The sequence below is a fragment of the Neofelis nebulosa genome, chromosome 3 (genome assembly GCF_028018385.1).
Source record: "Neofelis nebulosa isolate mNeoNeb1 chromosome 3, mNeoNeb1.pri, whole genome shotgun sequence".
NCBI lineage: Eukaryota > Metazoa > Chordata > Mammalia > Carnivora > Felidae > Neofelis > Neofelis nebulosa.
This window is the reverse complement of record NC_080784.1, coordinates 303,678-323,171: the sequence shown is the minus strand read 5'-3', so window position 1 is coordinate 323,171 and position 19,494 is coordinate 303,678. Positions and strand designations below refer to the sequence as shown.

The 19,494-nt window shown below is 40.4% G+C and overlaps 1 long non-coding RNA gene across 1 annotated transcript in view; it reads right to left on the bottom strand.

The window, feature by feature from the left end:
- LOC131506286 (uncharacterized) overlaps positions 1-16,701 on the bottom strand; it is a 162,221-nt gene extending 145,520 nt beyond the window's left edge. The window contains exon 1 of the long non-coding RNA XR_009258830.1: positions 16,236-16,701. This is a non-coding gene — a long non-coding RNA (uncharacterized LOC131506286). The remainder of the gene's footprint in view (positions 1-16,235) is intronic.
- Between the last annotated feature and the right edge of the window lie 2,793 nt (positions 16,702-19,494).

The window sequence follows — 19,494 nt, the reverse complement described above, 5'->3', positions numbered from 1 at the left end:
CCAACCGACTGTGCCACCCAGGCGCCCCGGGGATCGCCACTTTAAAGAAGACAACGGCACACTTATTCTATTAAGATTCAGGCCTTACCAGGCAAAGAAAGAAAAAGATAATTATGAGAATGTGTATATCAGAGTTCTACATCTGAGATCTGAAGACAATCATATTCCATTACATATAGACTTGCAGATGCATCCACACACTAAAGTGTTCATCTGAGGCCACAGATTAAGTACCGAAGAGGGAATGCATATAGGAAAACATAAGACCATAGGGAAATAACCCCAAATCTCGTAAATCTCACTGTCTTATACGACAACTAGTTTGAATTTTGAAGAGGACTGTGTGAGGTGACAGAGTATGGTGATTATATATCTTAAAAATGTGTCAGATCTGCCCACATGCTTTCTCTGCTCACCCTGTGCTCTCCACTTTGTTTTTCTTAGTATCCCTTAATAGTACTTTTACTGTTCTGTCTCTGTTTCAGTGTTTGCTTCTAGGAGGACCTACTCTCACCCCCCATCGAATGCACACAGTGCGGTTCCTATACACACAGGTAACAAACTAGCAGAAATTGCAGTGATGGAGGATAGTAGCAAGATCGCCCTTTTTGCAGAGGAGCCCGAGAGAGTTTTCTGGGGTGATGGTAACTTCCTATATCTAGATGCATGGGGTGCTTGTGCTCAATTATCTTAGAAATATTCACTGACTCCTGGTGCTTGGGGTCAGATAGACAGGTACCTGACCCTAGCATTTGGCTGATTTCTAATGGTGGGTAAGGATCAGGGACCAGCAGTGACTGTGGGAGATGAGTGAGGGGGCCACACATGGCGTCAGATCCTCACTCAAGATGCCATGTCTCCACGACAGCAACCTTGTGCAGGAGGGCTCTGAGGATCACATATTTCTTGATCAGTCCTGTGAAATGCATAATCCTACTCCAGATTTCTCACTGAGGGATGGACAGGGCAGAGGCCAGCAGCTGGAGGACACCCTGATCATGGCTGGAGTGGAACAGTGGGCCTGAGAGAATGAGTCAGAGAAAGGGAAAGGCAGAAGATAGTGGCAAGGATTTTGAGATATAAAGGGAAGAGGAGAGAAGGCAACGTTTTCTACTGACTTCACCCACATTTCTGTGTGAACAAAAGGAGATTCTTGTCTCACAGGGAAGGGAAGAGGGCTGGCAAAAAGACAGGGTGACATTCTCAGCTCAAGTGCTCAGGATATCTGCCTCGCTCTTGAATACATATCACAGGAAGCCTGTGCCTTCTGTCATAAGTGGAACTGCAGCTCATAACATTTGGTGAAAATTAAAGCGATGATGAAGACCTCATCATTAAAGTATTGCAACGAGAGCATGTGAACATACAGAGAGATACAATAGAAGCAAAAGTCCAAAGGTAAACCGACTTCAAAACTTATGGGAATATAGACTATCGGAAAAGGAGATACCCCAATGCCAGCTTTCAGACACCTGGGCAATATGTGAAAACGTGGGGAAAAAAGTAGTCCTTACTTCAAAAGCAACATTAGCATTAGACACAAAGGGCTCATGATGGAAGGTTTAGGGAGAAACCCTATGATTTCATGGTGCTGTACCCATGGTCCTGTACCCTCAATCTCATCAAAGTATACCCTTTAACTTGAGGTTTGTTATATGTAATCATATCTCATTAAAGAGAGTTTCAAAACATAAAATAATAGAAGCAAATGTGGGAAAGTTCCTTTCCAATCCTGAAGTGCATGTGTGATATGAGTTTGTCTTCCCATGTCTCAAAAATCCAAAATAATAAGACATTTAAAAATTAATAATAGCAAAGTAAGAGGACCCTGAGCTCACCCTGTCCCATATTTTCAACGGCATAACATCCACATTCAAGTCCATGAACCAAAGAGCGACCCAAAGACTGGCAGAACAAACTCCACACAGAAGTAGAGAGAAGCTGCATCAGAAAGGTTAGGAATATCAGAAAGGTGGAGGCTGTCTGCCTGCAGAAGGGGCAGAAAAAGTGAGCCCTCACACCAGGGAGGTCATACAGGGAAGACTAATCTCCATAACATAGGGCATTAAAACATAGAGGGGCTGAATGCCTTTGTGTTCAGAGACAGGAGGTTTGGAGGTCAGCTGACCCAGCACTGGGAGATCCAGGAGGATGAGTGATAGCCATATCCCTGCATGTGTAGAGAGGCAATGTAAACATGGCATTTTACACAATGCCGAGGAAACAGAAGACAGATGTATTCATGCTGATTCTGGAGTATGTTGGAGGACTTCTCCAACAATGAGGGAGCTCACAGGCAGCACTCTTCTCCCCCAGCCTCCCAGAATAAGCATAGAAGCACCCACAAGAGGGTTAGGCTGCACAGACACTTGCTAACTAACCCATTAGCGGTGCACCAGTCCCAAGGGTTCACTAGGGGACTCACCAAACCAAGCCTGCTGGTCTCAGGGCAAACATTTTTCAAACCACAAGGGCACCCTGTCTGACAAGCTGCATGCATAGCTGCCACAACATGCTGTGCACATCTGCACCTCACCCACCTGTACATATCCAGGTACCCTCATCTGTCTCACTAAGCCACATGTCCCCAGGCACAGACATGCTCTGTGCATATCCTCAAGCCCCTACCTTCCACCGCTGGGCCACAGCCCCCAGCCACCAAAGGACATTGGGAAATCTGGCATAGGACTTGTAGCCCTGTGAAATTTTGCTAACACTTCTGCCCTGTGCCCAAGTTATCCAGCGGACATACCACCCCACAGCTGGCCTGCCTGGGTCCCACTAACACCACTGAGACAAAGCACAGCCCAAAACAGCACACAGTCAGTGCAGACACCTGCACTAACAGGAAAAGTAACCCAGACACAGCAGCAGGCTGTGAACAGTACCTATACGATAGCCTCCTGAAGGTCCAGGTCCTATAAACGGAGATGTGCACTGCTGAGTTCTCCAGGACCTCTTCTTCATCACGTTATTAGTTTCAAGAGCAGAAGGTACAGCTGAATTTCTTAACACAGACAAATAGAGACAGAGAGACAGACAAAATGGACACACAGAGATGTTTATCCACAATGAAAGACCTAGTCAAAGTCACAGCCAGAGATCTAAGCCAAAGAGATGTAGGTAACATACCTGATACAGATTTGAAAGCAATGATCATAAGGGTACTCATTAGAGTTGTGAAATGAGTAGAAGAGTGAGACTGACTAGAGATAAGAAATAGTACAGTAGACATTGAGGACATGATAAAGGAGAGACATGCTTGCTGGAACTAACAAAGGGATGGAAGAAGCAGAGGAGCAAACCAGTGTCCTCGAAGACTGAGTAATGGAAATTAACCACATTGAACCAAAGAGAGAGAACAGAATTCTGCAACGTGAGATGAGACTAAGGGACCTCAGTGACTACAGCAAAGATAACAATATTGATATTGTAGGAGTCTCAGAAGAAAGAGAAAAGGCGGCAGAAAATTTATTTGTGGAAACAATAGCTGAAAAATGCCCTAATTGGGGGAGGAAACAAACATCCCCATGCGGGAGGCTAGAGAATTCACATCGAAATGAACAAAATCAGGCCAACATCCAGACATATTGTAAGCAAACTTGCAAATTACAGTGACAATAAAGAAAAACTCTTAAATGCAGCAACACAAAGAGACCTTCACTTAGAAGGCTAGCTACCAGATTTCTGAGCAGATACTTGGCAAGCGAGAAGCAAGTGACATCACATATTCAAAGTGCTGAATGGAAAAATCAGCAGCCAAGAATACTCTATCCAGCAAGTCTATCATTCAGAATGGAAGGAGACACAGACTTTCCCAAACAAAAACTAAAGGTGTTTGTACCACTAAATCAGTCCTGCAAGAAATATGAAGAGGGACTCTTTGAGTGGAAAGGAGAGACCAAAAGTGACACTATAGAGCTAAAAGACACAAATCAAGTAAAACATGAATATTTTTGTAAAAAATAGTTAAGGAACTCAGAGATATGGATTTGAAATATAATAACATCTACCAAAAACCTAGGGAGAAGAACATAATGGGTTCCAAGGTAAATGACCATCAGCTTAGTACAAACTGCTAAACGCAGAAGAGGTTATGTAAATAACCCAGCAGTAACCATATATCAAAAACCAGTCACAAATATGCTAAGAATAAAGATAAATAAATTAAAATACTTCACTAAAGAAAATAAGCAAAACATGAAAGACAGACAAGAAAGGATCGGAGAAAATCATTAGAAACCACAAGAAAACAGGTAATATAATGGCAATACATACATACATACATAGCAACTATTTCTTTGAAGGTAAATGGAATGAATGCTCCAATCTAGAGACATAGGGTGTAAGAACGGATGAAAAAAAAAATTAGAGTAGCAATACTTGTATCAGAAAAAATACACTTAAAACAAAGTACATAACAAGAGACAGAGGAGGACGTTATAGAACAGTAAAGGGTACAGTCCAAAAGGAGATATAACAACTGTAAATATATCCCACAATTAAGTGGGATTTATTTCCAAGCTGCAAGGGTGGTTCCGTATTTGCAAATCAATGTGATACAATATATCAACAGGAGAAAGGATAAGAACCATATGATCTGGGCACCTGGGTGGCTCAATCCTTTAGCAGTCTGACATCAGCTCAGGTCATGACCCCATGATTCGGGAGTTCAAGTCCCACATCAGACTCTGTGCTGAAAGCTCAGAGCCAAGAGCCTCCATCGAACTCTGTGTCTCCCACTCTCTTTCTGCCCCTTCCCTGCTCACACTCTGTCTCTCTCAAAAGTAATAAAGGTTAAAAGAAAAGAACCATACGGTCATTTCAATACATGAAGAAAAAGCATTTGACATACTACAACATCCATTCATGATTATAACCCCCTAAAGTAGGTTTACAGAGAACATACATCAATGCAATAAATGTTTTCTATGAAAACCCTGAAGCTATAATCAACCTTAATGGAGAAAATCTGAGAGCTTTTCCTATAAGGTCAGGGAAAACACAAGGATGTTTACTCTTACCACTTTTAATAAACATAGCACTGGAAGTCCAAGCTACAGGCAGCAGATAAATCAAATGAAATGAAACTAAACAAAACGAAACGAAACAAAACAACGTAAAGTAAAAGACAAGAAAAGAAAAGACAAAAGAAAAGAAAAGAAAAGAAAAGAAAAGAAAAGAAAAGAAGAAAAGAAAAACTAATCCAAATCTGGAAGAAGTGAATCTTTCACCCTTTGCCGATTACATGACACTATATATAGAAAACCCCAAAGAGTCCACCCAATAACTGCTAGAAGTGATAAATGAATACAGCAGTGTCACCGGATACAAAATCATTGCACAGAAATCTGTTGCATTTCTAGACAATAACGAATCAGTAGAGAGAGAAATTAAGAAAACAGTCCCATTTACAGTTGTACACCAAATAATAAGGTATCTATGAATAAATCTATCCAAGGTGGTGAGCGACCTATACTCTGAAAATTATAAAAAAGTGATGAAAGAAATACAAGATGACACAAAAAAGTGGAAGGATATTCCATACTCATGGATCGGAAGTACAAATTTCATGGAAATGTCTATACTTCCCAAAGCAACTGACACAATTAATGCAATCGCCATCAAAATAGCAACAACATTTTTCATAGAACTAGAACAGTCCTAAAATTTGTACAGAACCACAAAAGACCCAAATCTTCAGAGTAAACAACCTTTATGTGAAGTGATAATTATGGATGGAACTATGCCTCTGGATCTTCTGCTCCAAAACACAGTAGTCAGCCTAAGCATTTGAACAAACGTTAGACATATCCCAACCAAAGATCATTCTACAAAATACATTCTACAAACGTACCCTCAAAACTTTGCAGATCATGAAAAATCTAAAAATTGTCATGGCCAAGTGGAGCCGAAGGAGACAGGATGACTGTAATGTGCCAGCTGGGATGAGTCTGGGACAGAAGAGGTTAAAACTGAAGCAATCTGAATACAAATATAAAGTTAGTTAATACTACCATATCTCTTTGGGATATTGATTGTGATCATGTATCGACTTAGAGGACATCAATAGTCAGAAAACACTCTGATGTGTGTGGAGACTCAATAATATCTTCCCCATTTTTCTGGTAACTAGAAGCCCACCACGGTTGAAAATATTAGTAGTAATCATGGTTTTATGTTTTCACACCTAATATTATATGACTAGTTCTAGTATTAGTTACTAGTGATGGCCATGTACCTAGTCTTGTTGTTCTTACTATTGTGTAATTTAAATAATAGCATTCATGGTACAGAAAACTGAATGCATGATATACGCTTCATAGAAACATCCACTTTACATATTTTAAGATAATAACGTATGTAGACACCACTGTATTATGTGGTATGTCAATTAAGTGTTTTTCGGATCTTGAATGAACATGTCATTAAATGGCTTTCCATAAAGGCGGTTATCCTAGATAATGAAGGATACTCAGATTTTACAGGATGTACTTCACATCATGCCTGAAGAGTGTCCAAAAAAGAAAACATACGTACACACGGCCAGATGGATCACTGTGACTGGCTCACTTATTGTAAAGAATCCTTGCTTTAATATTTTCACGCATATTTTTAGCAGGAATACAAGAGAATGAAATATTTCCAAATCAAAGAGATGTTCAAAGTCTGGAAGAATGATAGGGTGTTCAAGGGGTTTCAGAAGGAAAAGATGTGACCATGAAGTGGCAGTCACAGGCAAGCAGGTTTTTCTCACCCACTTTGACAGGTTTTCATGAGGGGATGTCCATCACAGCATGTGATCTGCAAAAGGGTAAGACCCAGAAGTACCAGAGGGAAAGACACACTTTAGGAAGAGGTGACTTGGAATGGGTGCTTCTGTGCCTAAGTGATGGCTCAGAAACCTGGCTGGGTGTCCCTGGGTCAAAGATTTCAGGAGGCCAGCGGTAACTTAGACTCACAAAGATCTAAGTAACATACATCAATGTAATTTAGAGTCAAAAAATCTTAGAGCCACAGAGTTGATCTTCATCTATGATTAGGAGATGGTCACAGTTTTACAGGATATGATCATCGGGCTGGCAGTAGATGGCTAAAATATGATTTAGGGTTATGTTTTTAATAAAAAAAATTGATGTGCAAAAATATGGGTTTGGAATGTAAAGAAAACTCACAGGACCATCATGGAGTTACTTACGTTAAGGCCTCATGTCACTATCCCTAAATTCATTCCTGTAGGAATGTAACCTTTAACCAGTCAGCAATGAAATTCCTAGTCATTGCTGGAAATTTAACTGACAGACCCCCGCCATTCCCTCAGGGAGGAAATCTCGCCTAAATAAAGTATTCCATGCCACTAAATTTGTTTTAAGTTTATTTATTTTGAGAGAGAGAGAGAGAGAGAAAGAGAGCACATGCAAGGGAGGGGCAGGAATAGAGGGAGAGAGAGAAGCCCATGACCACGAGGTCATGATCTGAGCCAGGATCAAGACTCAGACACTTAACCAAGCGATCCAGACCCCGAGAATGTGGAGGTTCAAGGGTTAGCAGGCTTGGCTGGGATACAGCCCTGAGGGCACTGGCCTAATCCTTGAGAGAAGGCAGCAAGCTACTTACAGGCAGATGGTATGGAAACAGTGACCTGTACATCGCCTGGTGCATGCAGTGGGGCGATTATACACTCATCATGGAGAGCATCCCTGAGAGGCAGTGTTCACAACAAGGGGACAAAGGAGCTAGGACAGAGGAGGTGTGTGGGACCATTTTCCTCCTCTTCCCCACAGCATAAACACAGAGCCATCTGCTGGAAACAATGTCATCCCCACACTGGCTGCCTAACATCCTTACATCAACCCCACATTCCTGTGCTCTGGTGAGACTGGCCTTCTAGGTCAATCAGGCTTGCTTCAGTCCCAATGTAGGTGATCCCTTCCCCCAGGAGACCAGCGGAAGCCCATGACCACATCACCTCTCTTGACCAGACAGTTCTGCAGAGCTTCACTTCGAGTGGCAGTCATTTCAAGTCTCACTTAAGAAGCAGATCGGAGCTGACCTAGATAAAACTCAGCACATTCTGGCCAAGGACCATACATTGTCCATACAACTGGCCTGAAGGACAGTGCAGCCAGAACACAAAACAGTGTATGCAACACACACCACGGACACTCCCTGATGGTCAGGCCCTGGACACTAGATGACCTCCTTTTCATAAAGCCATTCATCTCACAGGCAGCTAACATAATGAGCTTTTGTAACACAGAGAAGGCAAATACTCAGCCAAGATGCCAAGAAAAGAGGAATGCATCCCAAATGAAAGAAAAAGATACGGTCATGGCCAGAGAAATGGAAGGAACACGTCCAAACTCATTCTATGAGGCCTTCTTGGCCGTGAGTCCAAACTGGACAAAGACCCCACCAGAAAAGAAAACTATGGACCAATTTCCCTGATGAACCTGGATGCAAAAATTCTCAACAAAAAGTAGTGAACCGGATCCAACAATACATACAAATAATTATTCACCACAATGAATTGGATTTATTCCTGGGATGCACCACGAATTCAATATCTGCAAATCAACTGATGTGATACATCACATTGATAAAAGAAAGGATAACAACCATATGATCCTCTCAATAGATGCAGAAAGAGCATTTGACACAATGCAGCTTCCTTTCTTGATGAAAAAAAAAGTACTCATGAAAGGAAGGATAGAAAGATCTTGTCTGAATATCAGTATGTCCAGATACAAAAGTCCCACAGCTAATATCATCTTCATTGAGGAAAAACTGAGAGCTTTCCCCCTAAGGTCAGGAACACGACTGGGATGTCCACTCTCACCACTATTATTCCACAAACTGTTGGAAGTCTTAACCTCAGCAAGCAGACAACAAAAAGAAATACAAGGCGTCCAAATTGGCAAGGAGGGTCAAACTTTCCCTCTTCACAGACATGATAGTTTCCAAGGAAATCCAAAAGACTCCATGGAAAAACTGTTAGGACTGATACTGGAATTCAGGAAAGTCTCAGGATATAAAATCAATATACAGAAGTTGACTGCATTTCTATACACCAATAATGAGTCAGCAGAGAGAAATCAAGGATTGATGTACTTTACAACTGCACTGAAAACCATCAAATACCCAGGGGTAAACATAACCAAAGAGGTAAAAGATCAGTACACTTAAACAATAGAGGGGCGCCTGGGTGGTTCAGTCGGTTAAGTGCCAACTTCGGTTCAGGACATGATCCCTCATTTGTGGGTCTGAGTCCCGTGATGGGCACTGTGCTGACCGCTCGGAGTCTGGAGCCTGCTTCAGAGTCTGTGTCTCCATCTCTCTCTCTCTTTCTGCCCCTCCCCTGCTCATGTGCTCTCTCTTTCTCTCTCTCTCTCAAAAATAAACAAACATTAAAAAAATAAAGGAACAAACCATACAACATCTATGAAAGAAATGCAAGAAACACAAAGAAATGGAAAAACATTCCATGCTCATGGATGAGAAGAACAAATATTATTAAAATGTCAATACCACCCAAAGCAATCGACACATTCAATGCAATCCCTATCAAAATAACAACAGCATTTCTCACAGAACTAGAACAAACAACCCTAAAATTTGTAGGGAGCCAGAAAAGACCCCAAATCGCCAAAGTCATGTTGAAAAAGAAAACAAAGCTGGAGGCATTAAAATCTGGACTTTATGTTGTATTAGAAAACCGCAATCATCAAGACAGTATGGTACGGGCACAAAAACGGATACAGACATCAATGGAATGGAATAGGGAACCCATAAATGGACCCTCAAACATATGGCCGAGTAATCTTTGATAACACTGGAAAGAGTATCCAATGGAAAAACAAAAGTCTCTTCAGCAAATGGTACTGGGAAAACTGGACAGTGAGAAGACTGGACCTGGAATATGTTCTTAAACCACACACACACACACACACACACACACACACACACACACACACACAACTCAAAATGGATGAAAGATATAAATGTAAGAAAGGGACCATCAAAATCCTAGAGGAGAAATCAGGCAATCTACCTCCTTGATACTGGCCACAACAACTTCTTGCTTGTCATGTCTCCAAAGCAAGGGCAATAAAAACCAAAATGAACTCTTGGGACCTCAAGATAAAAAGCATCTGCACAGCAGAGGACACAATCAGCAAAACTGAAAGGCCACTGAATGAAATGGGAGAAGATATTTGCAGGTGACATATCAGATAAAGGATTAGTATCCAAAATCTATAAAAAATCATCACACTCAACGCCCAAAAACCAAATAATCCGGTGAAGAAATGGGCAAAAGACGTGAAGAGACACTTTAAGAAAGATGACATTCAGATTGGTCACACATGAAAAGATGCTCAATCTCACTCGTTATCACTGAAATACAAATCGAAACCACAATGAGATATCCCCTCACACCTATCAGAATGGCTAAAATTAACATCTCCGAAAAAGACAGATTTGGCAAGGATGCAGAGAAAGGGAACGCTTTTGAAATGCTGGTGGAAATGCAAAGTGGTGTAGCCACTCTGGAAATAGTATGGAGATTTGTCAGAAAAACTAAAAATAGAACTACACTAGGCCCCAGCAATTGCACTACCACGTGTTTATCCAAAGGATACACTAACGCTGAGTCGAAGTGGCACATGCACTGCAATGTTTATAGCAACATTATCAACAATAGCTAAACTATGCAAAGAGCCCAAATGACCATTGACAGATGAATGGATAAAGAAGATGTGGTATATTCATACAATGGAATATTACTCGGCGATCAAAAAGAATGAAATCTTGCTCTTTGAAACAACATGGGTGGAACCCGACTTGATTATGCTAAGCAAAATATGTCAGAGAAAGACACACATCATATGATTTCTCTCATCTGTGGAATTTAATACAACTGATGAACGTAGTGAAAGGAAAGCAAAAATAAGATACAAACAGAGAGGGAGTCAAACGATAAGAGACTCTTAAATACAGAGAAGAAACTCAGGGTTCCAGGAGGGTTATTGAATAGGGGTATGGGCTAAATGGGTGACGGGCATTACGGGCGCACTTGGGATGAGTATTGCGTATATTTTGTACTTGATGGATCACTAAATTCTACTGCTGAAACAGTATTCCACTATAAAGTAACTAACTTGAGCTTAAATTAAAAAAAAGAGAGATATTAAAAAGAAGTAAAGAAATGTACTACCAGTCAAAAGAAAAGAATATTTAAATCGGGCTCTTTGAGTGGATATCTAGGACTAAAAGTGTTACAGACAAGAAAGGATCAGAGAAAACACCAAGAAACAATGGCAAAACAACTAGAAGAATGGCACTAAATATATACCTATTAATAACCACTCTAAATGTACATGGACTAAATGCTCCAATCATAAGATATTGGATAGGGCGTCAGAATGGACAAAACAAACCAAACAAACAAAAACAACACCTATCTAGATGCTGTCTACAAAGATTTATTTGGACTTAAGTCACCTTCAGATTTAATGTGAGGGAATAAAGAAACATTTATTATGCCAATAATGTCAAAAGAAAGCCAGTAGCAATACTTATATCAGGCAAAATAACCTTAAAAACCGAGACTCTATTTTGGTACACTTTGGGTAAATACCTAATAGTGACATTTCATGAACCCAGTATTTATAGCAGCATTATCAACAGTAGCCAAACTACAGAGAAAGCCCAAGTATCCATCAACTGATGAAGGTATAAAGAAGCGGTTTGTGTGTGTGTGTGTGTGTGTATGTATGTATACGCGCATATATATATATATATATATATATATATATATACACATATGTGTACGTTCATATATACAAACATGTATATACAAAGAAATATAACTCAACTTCAAGAAGAATGAAATCTTGCCATTTGCAATGATGTGGATGGAGCTAGAATGTATTATGCTAAGTGAAATATGTCAATCAGAGAAAGACAAATATAGGATTTCACTCATGTGGAATTGAAGAAACAAAACAGATGAAAACATGAGAAGGGGGAAGGAAACAAGAAGAGTGGTAACAAACCACATGAGTCTCTTAATGTTAGAGAAAAAAAACGAAGGTTGATGGAGGGAAATGGGTCAGCGCTGGGCTAGATGTCAGATGAGTATTAAGGAGAGCACTTGTTGTGATGAGCACTGGGTATTGTATGTAAGGGATGAATCACCAAATTCTGCTCCCGAATCCGAGAATGCACTGTATGTCAACTATGACTTAAATTAAAATAAATAAATAAATAAATGAATAAGTAAATAAATAAATAAATAAATAAAGCCATAACAAGAGATGAAGACGGACGCTATCTCATACTAAAGGGGACAATGAAACAAGAAGATCCAATGATTGTAAATTTTGATGCACCCAACATGCGATCACTAAGTATATAAAATATTTAACAACCACCATAAAGGAACTCATTTTTTATAATATAACGATAGTAGAGGACTTTAGCACATCACTCACATCAATGGACAGAAGCTGTTAACAGAAAATCAACAAGGAAACAATGGCTTTGAATGACACACTGGACCTGATGGGTTTAACAGATATATTTAGAACACTCCATACTAAAATGGCAGAGTACATATTCTTTTCAAGCGCACATGGGACATTCTCCAGAATTGATCATATTCTAGGTCACATATCAGAAGAAGAACAGCAGAAGGAAGGAAGTAATAGAGATTCACAGGGAAATAAGGGATATTCAAACCAAAAAGACACTAGACAAAATCAATGAAACCAGGGGCTGGTTCTTTGAAAACAGTAATCAACATGAAAACTTCTAGGCAGACTTTTGAGTAAGAAGAGAGAAAGGACTCAAATAAATAAAATCACAAATAAGAAAGGAGAAATAACAGTCCACACCACAAAAATACAGTTAGAAGTTAATATTATGAACAACTATATGCAACAAATTGGAAATTCTGAGAAAAATGGACAAATTCCTATAAACACACAAACTACCAAAACTGAAACAGGAAGATACATAAAATCTGAAAACAGAAAGAAATCAAATCAGTAATAAAAAAATCTCCCCCAACACAAGAGTTCTGGGCCAGATGGTTTAACTAATGAATTCTACCATCCATTTAAGAAAGAGGTAATATGTATTCTCCTCGAATTATTACGAAAAATAAAAAAGAAGGAAAACTTATAATTTCATCTTAAGAGGCCATCATTACCCTGATACCAAAACCAGATAAAGCCTCCACTAAAACCGAAAACTGGTGTGGCGCCTGTGTGACTCGGGCTGTTTACTGTTCAACTCTTAATTTCGGATTAGGACATTATCTTGCGGTGCGTGGGTTTGAGTCCCATGTTGGACCCTGCCATGACAGTGTAGGGCATGACCAGGATTCTCTCTCTCCCTATCTCTGAGCCCCTCCCTCACTTTTATGTACTCAAAGGAAAGAAATAAACATTTAAAAAATTTTTAAATAAAACTGCAGCCCGATAGCCTGACGACTATGTATGCAGAAATTCTTATTAAAATACCTTCAAATTAAAGTCACCAATACATTAATAGAATCATTTACCATAATCAAGTGGGATATATTCCTGGGCTGCAAGGGTGGTTCCACATTCACAGATCAATCAACATGATGCACCACAGTAATAGAAGAAAGGATAAGAACAATACGATGCTTTCAACAGATGCAGGAAAACTATTTGACAAAATGTCACATCCATTCATGATAAAACCCCTCAGCAAAGTACATTGAGACTCAACCTACCTGCACATAATAAAGGTCATCTAGGAAAAACCCACAGCTCATCTCACCTCAATGGGGAAAAATTGAAAAATTTTCCTCCAAGGTCAGGGACAAAACAGGGATGACCCCTCTCACCACTGTTATTCCACATAGTACTGGAAACCCTAACCACAGCACTCAGACAACAAAAAGAAATAAGAGCCATCCAAATCGGCAAGGAAGATGTAGCACTTTCGCTATTTGGAACTGACATGATGTGTTCTATAAAAAACATGAAAGATTCCCTTAAAACTTGCTAGAATTGATATATGAATTCCACAAGTCACAATATACAGAAATCAAGCTACATAAATGTATTGCATTTCTAACACAAATCATGAATTAACACAGAGAGAAAGTAAGGGATCAATCCCATTGACAGGCTCACAAATGCCACAAGAAACCAGGAATAAACCTAACCAAAGAGTTGAAAGACCTGTACTCTAAAGTCTATGAAACATTGATGAAATAAATGGAAGAAGACACAAAGAAATGGACATACATTTCATGTTCATGGATGGGAAGTACAAAATACTGTTAAAATGTCTACACTCCTCAAAACAATCTACACATATAATGAAATCCCTATCACAGTAACAAAAACATTTGTGACAGAACAAGAACAAATAATCTCAAAATTTGTATGGAATAACAAAAGTCCCCATACAGCCAAAACAAACTTGAAGAAGAAAAGCAAAGCTGGAGACATCACAATTCCAGACTTTAGGTTCTATTACAAAGCTATACTGATCAAAACAGTATGGAACTGGCAAAACAACAACAACAACAACCACAACACCACCACAAAGAGGCATAGATCAATAGAATAGAAATGCAGAAATGAACTCACACCTATATGGTCAATTAATTCTCAACAAAGCAGGAAAGAACATCCAATGGAAAAAAAGATAGTCTTGGGCACAGGGGTGGCTCAGTCAACAAAGCGTGTGATTGTGAATTCAGCTCAGGTTATGATCTCAGGGCAGTGCAGAGCATGCGTGGGATTCTCTGTCTCCATTTCTCTCTGCCCCTCTTCTTCATGCTCTCTCTATCAAAAATAAGTAAATAAACTTAAAAAAAGGCTCCTCAACATATGGTTTTGGAAAAACTGGACAGCATCCTGCAAAACAAAACAAAAACAACAATGGACCACTTTCTTACAACATACACAAAAATAAATCCAACATGGATAAAGACCTATATGTGAAACACGAAACCATAAAAATCCCAGAGGATAACACGGGTAGTATCTTATTTGACATTGCCTGTACAAACGTCTTTGTAGATATATCTCTAGACGTAAGGGAAACACAAGCAAAAATAATGAGACTTCATAAAAATTAAAACCTTCCGTCACCTAGGAAATAATCAACAAAACTAAAACACCTACAGAATGATATTTGCAAACGACATCAGATAAAGGGTTAGTGCCCAAAATATATACAGTTATACAGCACCCAAAAAATGAGAAATCTGATTAAAAATGGGAAGAAGACAAAAATGGACATTTCCCGAAGGAAGACATATACATGGCCAAGAGACACATGAAAAAATACTCAACAATACTGATCTTCAGGGAAATACAATTCAAAAGTACAATGAGATAACACATCACATCTGTCACAATGACGAAAATCAATGAAGGATGAAACAGCAGGTGTTGCCAAGGATGTGGGGAAAGAATAACCCTCTTGCACTGTGGGTAAGAATGCAAACTGGTGCAGCCAGTATGGAAAACATTATGGAGATTTCTCAAAAAAAAAAAAAACTGGAAAAGGAAGTACCTTACGATCCAGCAATTTCACTCCAAGGTATTTCCACAAAGAATACAAAATCTTCAAAGGGATACATGCACCATGATGTTTACAGCAGCATTTCCTACAACAGCCAAATTACAGAAACTATCCAAGTATCCATCAATTGATGAATAAATTGAGATGTGGTATATGGAATGTAATATTACTAGGCCGTAAAAACATGAAATCTTGCCATTTGCCGTGAGCTGGATGGAGCAAGAGAATGTTACCTTGAGTGAAATAAGCCTTTCAGACAAAGACAAATATCAGATGATTTCACTAACACATGGAAATAAAACAAAACAAAGCGCGGGGGGGGGCAGCGGGGAGGAGACAGTGACAAACAGACTCTTAACTAGGAAACAAACAGGGCTTCCAGAGCAAGGTGGGGAATGGGTGAAACAGCTGCTGGGGATTAAGAAGTACACCTGGGATGAGCACCGGATGACGTGTGGAAGGGTTGCTCTATATTTTACACCTGAAACTAATATTACACTGTAACTTTACTCACTGCAATTTAAAATAAAGGTAACGTACGTTAATGACAGGTACCTACCAGGTTTTCTGTAGTTTGCAATCACTTAATTAGGTTGGAAAAATAACCATGAAACTTTTTAAAAGGCATGTATGATGTGGGGGACAGTTTGTGCCCTTACCTCGGTCACTGGTTCTAGCAGGACTCGGAAAGTGGGTCCCAGCTCATTCTTCTAGGAGTTCCCAAGACGAGCATTTCATGTATTCATGTCCTAACGGAATGCAGCTCCCATTCTTCTGAATTTCTGTCAGGGTTTCTTCCCGGAAACAAGCCTGAATCTGGAACAAACCATCGACTGCATCGATGAGGTGATGTCGTGGGGCTCCGCAATCCACGAGACCTTTAGTAAAATATGTCTTGTTCAAATACTGTCCGGGAAGGGGAGGAATGAAACACGGGAACAGCCCAGAAAATGCAAGGGCCTGTGCAGCTCAGCAACCAGCTTGCCCAGGGAAGCCACCCAGCGCCCACTCCTCAGCACTCAGTACAATAAGGCAAATTCTCTCTGGCGACTCAGGAGATGCCAAGTTGCTACAAAGCTCCCAAGATCTCCCCTGGGGCGGGCGGCACAACCTGCTGGAAATGCAGCTCTGCTCTCTGTACTGAGGCAGCGGCAGAGGCCCTGAGTACTCTGGGAGCAATCAACGCCCTTCCTGCTCTGAGGTGCTCTGGGTCAGAAAAGCCGATGTTGCGCCCTCTGCTGGCCGTCACTGCCTGGGCAGAGAAACCCGCCTCTCCGGGTCTGCGGTGCTCGAGCTCTCTCTGTTGGCCATCATGGGCATTTTTGCAATGTGGAAGGCCCTGGTCACTCAGCTGAGACACTGAAGGTGCCTGGGCAACTAAACCTGTTCTCCCCATTGGGAAAGGTTTTAATGACAGGGCCTTGGACACAAAGAAATCTTTCCTACTCCTTTCTTGTGAGTGAAGAATGAAACCGAATTTATTAACGTAATGACATCATTTGTAGTGTTTTAAGCAATGTTCACAGAAAAATAGACCGCCAATTTACACTTGCTGAGCAAGTGGTAATTGTGTTTACCACCAAAATACTTAGGTTAGATAAAAATGAACACCTTTGAGAGAGATACCGGCATCAGCTATGGAATGAATGAGTCCTAGGGATACAAGGGACAGCCAATGCAATGGAGTCAATCCTGTAATAGTAGTGTTGCAGGCTTTCACAGGATAGCTACACTTGTGCTTAAGTACAATATAATTTATAGACATATGGAATGACTACAATGTATGCCTAAAACTCATACAACAAATGTGTGAACAATATTTCAATTAAAAATAGACATCCTTTACACTATTTTTACTTTCTCCTTCTTTGCCAATCAACTATAATTCCTGGGGCGTTTGGGTGGCTTAGTCGGTTAAGCGTCCGACTTTGACGCAAGTCGTGATCTTGCAGTCCATGAGTTTGAGCCCTGCGTCAGGCTCTGTCCTGAGAGCTCAGAGCCTCGAGCCTGCCTTAGTTTCAGTATCTCCCACTCTCTCCCCCCTCCCCAGCTCGGGCTCTCTCAAAAAAAGAAAAAAGAAACATTAAAAATGAAAAATCATTCCTAATTTGGAATTTGTGAAATTCCATTTATACCAGATTTTCTAACATCACCATCTTGATGTGAAGAGCTTATCTGAAAAGTCACTAATATATCTTTGATGACACATATGTGACAAGGTCAGAATGAAACTTACAGGGAGCTATGAATCAGTTGTGAATTTACAGTATGTATCCTTGGATAATATTTCCAATGAAATGTGCTTTAGGGACATGGATGGATGAAATAATGTCCACCAGTCATATAGGTAAATATCCTATAGGACCGTTATGCCTTCAATTACTAATTGCCATCTCTTCAGCATTAAAAAAAATCTGGGACAAGAAAGCGTCTTTGAATTTTATGTAAGAGAAGACTAGAGTGTTTTAAAGTGTTCACCTACCTTCTGGAATCCTCAGATTAGTTGTGAACAGGAGGATAGCAACCCACGATTGGGATGCACACCGCTAGTCCCAGAGTGAGGATATGGACCTTATTGTCAATTTTTTAAAATCAATATCAGCAGTCCACCTCTGCCAGGTACAGACTTCAGGACCTGGGGACAACATGATGCCTGATGCCTGGGTTCAGAACTTGAGGAAGGCCAGCTGGTGGGGGAGAGGGGAAATCCAACAGGGCCTGGGGCAGTGAGAGAGATGGCCCCAGGACACCTCCTCACAGGGCAGACTTGGAGTATACCTGCCAAAGAGCAGCACAATCTCCCTCAAGACATCCCTCTCCATGACAGAACATGAGGCTGAGCCTCAAAATTCCAGAAGAAATGAGGGATACTCTTCTGTTCAATTCCAATTGCTTCTGCAGAGCTTGGACCCAGGGATGTTGGAGTCTTGGGGTCATGGAACTCTGATGCCCACGACACAATCCCTTTCTGCCCCAGCACGCAGAGCCATCTCATACATCCCCTCTCCCCTGACGCATCTAATGCCATCCACATACCTCGAGCAGGTGTCTACCTTCCTCTTTGTACTTCCTCTTTGTCACTGTTTCTCTCTAACCACATCTATGTTTCTTCCTTTCACTCTTTAGGGAGTGGTGTAACATACAGTGCTAACCTTTATTCTTGTACATGTGAATATCCAATTTTCCCAGCACCAGTTATTCAAGAGACTATTCTTCTCCACTGTGTATTTTTGACTCCCTTCTCAAATACTAGTTGACTGTGCATGCACGGGTTTAGATTGGGCTCTCAATTTCCATTCCATTGTCTTATGTGTGTGCTTATGCCAGTAACATAACTGACTTCTTTGTGTTAGAATGAAGCTTGAAATCGAGAAGTGTGATGCCTCCTATGTTGTCCTTCCTTGCATTGGCTACTTAGGGTCTTTTTGTGGCTCCAAATACATTTGAGGATATGTGTTTCTAATTGCATAAAAATTGCATCGGAATCTTGATAGAGATAGCACTGAATCTCTAGAGGGCTTTGAGTAGTATGGACGCTGTATCTGTATTAATTCCTCCTCCAGATGGACATGGGGTGGCTTTTCACTGACTTGTGTGTTCTGTTTCTTCCATGCAAATTGAATTTCTTCCATTTCTGCACACAGGTTTTGTAGTTATCTGTAGAGATCTTTCACCTCCTTGGCTAAATTTATTCCAATAAATTTTATTGTTTTGGATGCTATTGTAAACGTATGGCCAACTAATCTTTGACAAAGCAGGAAAGATTATCCAATGGAAAAAAGACAGTCTCTTTAACAAATGGTGCTGGGAGAACTGGACAGCAACATGCAGAAGATTGAAACTAGACCACTTTCTCACACCATTCACAAAAATAAACTCAAAATGGATAAAGGATCTGAATGTGAGACAGGAAACCAT